Below are 5,865 nucleotides of genomic sequence, written 5' to 3'. Positions count from 1 at the left end.
ATATATTTTAAGCACAAGGTTCAAGATCGTCAGGAATGCTCGATAGGCACTTAATAGGCATGTGTCATGGTAATGGAAGAAAAAATTGTGATATTAATGATGATGATCAATTTCATAATGATAATTTAGAAAAATTGAATTGTATTTGGAATTGATAATTTTCATAAAAATTCTACGCAATGGCCACCTTCATAACAACATTGTGATAATAAGCATACATTACATCGTGAATGGCAATGAAGAAATTATTGAACGCTTGAGTCTTACACTGTGATTTTCAACTATAATATGTAGAACAATGTGCGTCACATGGCTACTTGATATGTCATTAGATTCACGTGCATAATCGGCGGTGTATTGAGCAATCAAATCCCATGGATTTCACTCGGCTGCGCAGGAAACTTCAGCTCAAACTTTGTAGAACGTAAATTGTAATATTAATGTTATTAATTTGCCTCTCCAAATTATATTTTGAGCCATTAGGGCTGCCATACTAAGCCATTAAATTTTTTCCATAAACACTACCAGGATTTTATTTTGGGACACTGACCAAAGTTCTAGTCGGCTCTTTGGTTTGGATGCCTTGTCGGACCCCTGTCAGCAAATTCCTGTAGCCCCACTGACAGCAAGCTCTGGCTGGACTGTGTTACCAGAGCGTACTGGTTTTGGCAACTAGTGTTGGTCATAGCATACAAATTTTGACGATGAAAACTAGTTGGCAGAGGGCTTTTTTTTTAGGCTGGATCAGACTAAAATATTAAAATACTGATCCAATCAAAGTTATTGATTGTTCATATATTGTGGATCCTCAACTATAAGAACTTAAGTAACCCACCAGGGATTTTATTGCGGTATCCTGACTGAGGTTCTAGGTGACTTCTTAGCTCAGAACCCCTTATCAGACATGTTGGACCCCTGATGACATATTACTAGAGCCACCGATGCATTAGTCTACTGTAATATTAAGAAACTGTTTATATTAGCGCTGAATCAGTATAGGTTTACATATTACTTTCCAATCTGTTCTAACATAACAATCAATATCCACACTGCCCTAGGGTGAAAGCAATTTGTAGCAGGTAAATCGAAAAATATTCAGAGAGGAGAGATAATTATTGCATTCTGAGCAGAATTTCATGCCACCTTGTTGCTATTGTATCCCCTCTCCCAGAGAGGGTTACTTGTGGCAATTCTTACAATCTGCCTCCATCTCGGCCTGTCATCATTGTTATTGTTGTTGTTATTATACCTACCGGGGTTGTACCTATGGAAAACTAAAGGTGGATGATAGACATTTTAAGGGTGGGTGCGTGATAAATATTGGTGAATTATAAATAATAAAAGAGTAGATTTTAAAGATAGGCAAGGGGGTTAATAAAGGTGAGTAGAGGGCCATAACATTTTTTTAGATTGGGTGAAAAACTTTGAAGCTGGTTGGTCTCGCCCACCATAAATACATCCCTGTATTACTGTTAACTTGTTTTTAAATATTATTAAATTAATATTTAATAGTGGATGATTCTAGTGCCTCCTCTTCATACAGAAATGGTAAATAATAATAATAATAATAATAAATAAAATCTTTATTTACACACGGAAGCTTGTATCACCCAACCGGTGTTTTTCAACAAGGCCGTGATGCCATTATAACAATATAAAAAACGTTAAAAGGAAAAGAATACAGGTAATGTAAAACACACAATTAAGATATTAATCAATATTATAATTATTTGTCACACAAGAAGTTGGTTCTTCCATCAAAGCAGATCATTTGGAACCTTCGATGGTCTGTCTGTTCAGTTGTTTTGGTTGTGATTTGAAATTGTGGTGTTTGAATGTCTGTCCAGATTGAACTTAAGTGTCCTTGGCTTTCTTTTAAATTTGAATGTCCTACAACAGTCTATTATAGAGATCAGTTCTTCAAAAAGCAATTAACAGAAAGCACAGATAAATCTCCTTTTCAATTTCCCATAAAGTCTCTTATAATAGTGTTCTAAATCTTTACTGTGAAAGTGTTTTTAGTTTCAGAAAAGAGCTTGGAGAAATAACTGGACCTACTTTTTTTTCCTGACATGTACGTTTATCTTCCTGCATAGTTGTGTTTCTAGTTTCTGTACCTCTCAATAATAATAATAATAAATAATATTACGAATGAAAATAATGAGTTCAACTTGAGTGCATAGCCATTCACAACACAATCCAAAAGAATACTGTAGGCATGGTGAATAAAACTTCCAAAGTTCTGTGGAATTAATGAGCTTAGGGAGTTTTACCATTCTTTATGGATTACTTTTTTGAAGAGTGGAAAAGCAAGAAGTAGGTTTGTGTCCGCATAAAGCACAAAGAACTTTAGGCCAAATAAAAAACATTTCTAGTTTCTCATCTCCTCGCACATCCATTTTCTTTGCCTCACCATTTAAAAAAAATTTATTTCCTTTATTGTACGAAATGTACAAAAATCTGGCTAACTCACATCAGTAAAATTCCTCTCTCAATTGTTCGTGGTTGGGGATACATACGGTATGAATCATGTCTAGTGCTTCTTTTATTTGCTTTCAATGTGTCTACTTGGTGTGATAAAGTAGTAGGTGTTTCCTATTGACCATCTTGGATTTGCCATCTCCTAATAAAAAAAAATGTCCTTATTCTCCTTTTTTTCAAAATATGAGGATGAGATAATAATGTAATATGTTTCAAGCTTTGTTTAATAATTTTGATGTACCTTCAACTGTATTTTTTCCCATTGGACAAGCTTAGGACCCTAGTCATCCAATGCCACGAAATGTCGTCAGACAGAAAATATCCAAACAGAGCTAATTGTGAATTCCCTGTAATATTGTGGTCTGAACAGCACAAGCTTTTGTGCCACCCTAAACCATGAAATCGCTTTCTGTTGAACCACATCAGGGATTTTATTCTAGGACACTGATCACAGTTTCAGGAGGTTCTTTGGTTTGGAACCCCTGTTTGGACTCCCCTGTTGGCAAATTTCTACAGCCATCACTGAGTGCAGCATATACTTTGTTGCAACATATTGATCGGTAGTGGTCGCTGTGGCATTGACAGGATTTTCAGCATGCTGACCTATTTCCTCAGATCCCTCATATCCTGTAATTGTTCGTATCGACCTGATGAGTACTTGAGCTATATTTTAAGGTTAGTGACAACCATACCTGTGGGCCTATCATATCATTTTTAATGAAATTTCAAAATTCCTTTGTTTAGCAGTAATGAGATTATTAAAAGTTAACGTTATGCATTATTTATCCTTTATATTATGCATTATTTGCCTAAATGAAACACTTAATAGGCCAAATTAAAAAAAAATACTAGTTTCTCGTCCCATCTATTTTCTCTGCCTCACCAATAGGATCAAAGGGATGAATAACTATTTATTCAGATCGTAATATTCAGCTATTCATAACTTAATATTTTCATCATCAATGAAAACTTTTAAAACAATAGGTACCGTAATAATAATAATAATTGGACTAAAAAGATGTGTGGTATTATGAACCCTTTTTTCATATTGGGAAGATTGAAATTGAAATTGAATAGATTAGTATTAGGGATGAGTTAATATAGGGACAGTGGACATGGTCGTACTGTAAGTGGACATCCTAATGATCATTGGCCTTGACAAAGTGATTCATTATAAATATAATTAAAACCGGTCTCTCTGGAATGTTATCTTAATGGAAATTTGTCTTCCATGTCAAGTGCCGTATTTAAGCTGGAAGCTTTTCAGCTTTCGTGACTTACAACCTCTTTCTACGGAGAAAAACATTTTTTTTGGTAATTTTGTGAATTCTCTCCTCTTTTCCTGAAAGTAGAAATGAGACCAGAAAAACACTTCTTCACGATCAGGTGTATCAGAAACGCACATTATTCCTGACTTGACACCAATGTTTTTTTGTGATGCAATCTTTACTGCAACACAAAATATCATCCTCATATCTCACCTTTATTATGAGTCTTCGTGTATAGTGTTTGACTGAATATTAAAATCTAGCCATTCATTCATTCTTTTATGTTCTTTTACACTAAAAGAAATTAAATAATATTTTGAGTATTTATGGTCAATATTTTGTAGGGGCTATGGTAAATGATGGATAATTGGGAGTGGGGTAAGGTGTTATAGAGGCACAGTGGGAGTAGGAAATACACCCGTACAGTAACATCTGAAAGGCGGAAAGGCTAAACATGGTTGTGAAGGGAAAAAAATTGTTTTTTTTCAGATTTCCATGTATGTTGTAAGATTACATTGAACACATACCGACATTACACTAGACATATTATTTGTACAGTATTCCCACTGCCAAATACGACTTTGCGTGTCTGTTAAATGTTTGCAATACATTGATAAGGAATTTATCAATGTTGATACTGAGTGCATGGATGGAATATATGTATAATATTATTAGGTAGTATATATACTTCCATTATGGTGAGTGCCAGGGAACTGAGGATGCTCTACTACAATGTATGATTGTACTCCAACGGGAATAAATATTCTACGTGTCCATGGATTATTCACTAAGGAGCTGTGATCATCAATACAGCTACTTTGCACATATATTATTATGTTCTCCAAGGCATTATGCTTACATTGCTTGGCATCACTCAAAAAGGTTTTCTCGGATTCAGGGATCAACTTAGATTTTTAATTTTCACATGAAAATTATAGAATTTTTTTGCAATTTTTTTTATGTGTGTTTTATTTTATTGTAGCAATGTTGTTTTTTGCATCAGTAATTATCATGTAGATATGATATTTCTTTTTGTATCACAGTTCGTGTTTAATTTTCTCCACAACCATTACTGTCATTACAGTACCTTTTGTAGACATGTGAAGTGTATGTTTATATATTAATTTTGTATATTCATTCATTTACCTCTTATAAACATGACCTAGTTTTTACAAACAGTATTCTGAGCATGTGCTAAAGTAGCAATTTAGTGTAATTGTTCCTCAGTTGAAAAAATTGAAATTAGTCCCACAAATATTATAATTTCAAAATTATAAACTTCAATAGAATAAAATATATAGATATGCAAATGTTTAAAATTGTTTTGAAAATTGTTAAATTACTATTGATGGAACTGCTTTCTACTATTTCAAAGGAGGAAAATTAGATTTAATTGACTGCCTCTGCACATGCTCAGTAGGCCTATACTCTTCACGAAACTAGGTATTACATTTTTTCACAGTTCTGTTGCCCTCTGCATTACTACATTTGATTTAAAAATACAAATTTAATATATTTTTTTTCTTTCCCTTATACTTAATATTTGATGATATATATATACTGTCTCTTATACACATCTGGACAGTGGACATGGTCGTACTGTAAGTGGACATCCTAATGATCATTGGCCTTGACAAAGTGATTCATTATAAATATAATTAAAACCGGTCTCTCTGGAATGTTATCTTAATGGAAATTTGTCTTCCATGTCAAGTGCCGTATTTAAGCTGGAAGCTTTTCAGCTTTCGTGACTTACAACCTCTTTCTACGGAGAAAAACATTTTTTTTGGTAATTTTGTGAATTCTCTCCTCTTTTCCTGAAAGTAGAAATGAGACCAGAAAAACACTTCTTCACGATCAGGTGTATCAGAAACGCACATTATTCCTGACTTGACACCAATGTTTTTTTGTGATGCAATCTTTACTGCAACACAAAGTATCATCCTCATATCTCACCTTTATTATGAGTCTTCGTGTATAGTGTTTGACTGAATATTAAAATCTAGCCATTCATTCATTCTTTTATGTTCTTTTACACTAAAAGAAATTAAATAATATTTTGAGTATTTATGGTCAATATTTTGTAGGGGCTATGGTAAATGATGGATAATTGGGA

The sequence above is a fragment of the Anneissia japonica genome, unplaced genomic scaffold (assembly GCF_011630105.1).
Source record: "Anneissia japonica isolate Jap-2015-1 unplaced genomic scaffold, ASM1163010v1 scaffold4446_len648930_cov198, whole genome shotgun sequence".
In the NCBI taxonomy this organism is placed as follows: Eukaryota; Metazoa; Echinodermata; class Crinoidea; order Comatulida; family Comatulidae; genus Anneissia; species Anneissia japonica.
Note: the sequence above shows the minus strand (reverse complement) of the source record.